The 607-nt window shown below is 39.0% G+C and overlaps 1 protein-coding gene across 1 annotated transcript in view; it reads left to right on the top strand.

Annotated features, from left to right (window-relative positions):
- The window catches only part of LOC107724536 (partitioning defective 3 homolog), a 170564-nt gene that overhangs the window by 76724 nt on the left and 93233 nt on the right, over positions 1 to 607 (top strand). The gene's annotated exons all lie outside the window — the stretch shown is intronic.

The following is a 607-nucleotide window of genomic DNA, read 5'->3' as shown; positions in this document are numbered from 1 at the left end:
ACACACACGCGCGCACACACACACACACACACACACACACACACACACACACACACACTTATGCTCCTAAACTTTGTTATTATTAATGTATTGTTTTAGTTTTAGTGAAAGTTTTCTGTTGAAGATTGCTGATGTGACAGACTCAGGCCTTAGGGAGTGTAAGTGTAAGAGTTCATACGCTCTGTTTATATCAGAATCTTCTCCATGCTTTTTTAAACCCATCAAATGTGATGCTGCATTTCACATGATTGCGTCTCAGGGTTTGTAGATTAGGGGCCGCAGCGCTCTGAATCCAAAACCACAGCAGGTCTGCGAATGGTGCCAAAAAATCCATATGGTCAAAGTCGGCTTAAGTTCAGAAAGTCCTTTTTTGATGTATTGAGTTGAAAGAAAGCCGCGAGGAACAGTAAACTTCTCAAAAGTTCAAGATCAATGGGATCTGTGTTCTTTTTTTACTGTACTTGTATCTAGATTTGATAAAGGTGACACTGTGCCGTGTATCACTAACTCTTATCCTTTCTTTAATCCTTTTTGAATATGAAATATATATGCTGTTCTTGACTGTTATTTTCATGAAAGGATGCAGTGGACACACAGGTTTGCTTTT

Source organism: Sinocyclocheilus rhinocerous, unplaced genomic scaffold, assembly GCF_001515625.1.
Source record: "Sinocyclocheilus rhinocerous isolate Xijiao unplaced genomic scaffold, SAMN03320098_v1.1 scaffold3412, whole genome shotgun sequence".
Classification (NCBI taxonomy): Eukaryota; Metazoa; Chordata; class Actinopteri; order Cypriniformes; family Cyprinidae; genus Sinocyclocheilus; species Sinocyclocheilus rhinocerous.
The sequence above is the reverse complement of the archived record's forward strand: the minus strand, read 5'-3'. Positions and strand labels throughout refer to the sequence as shown.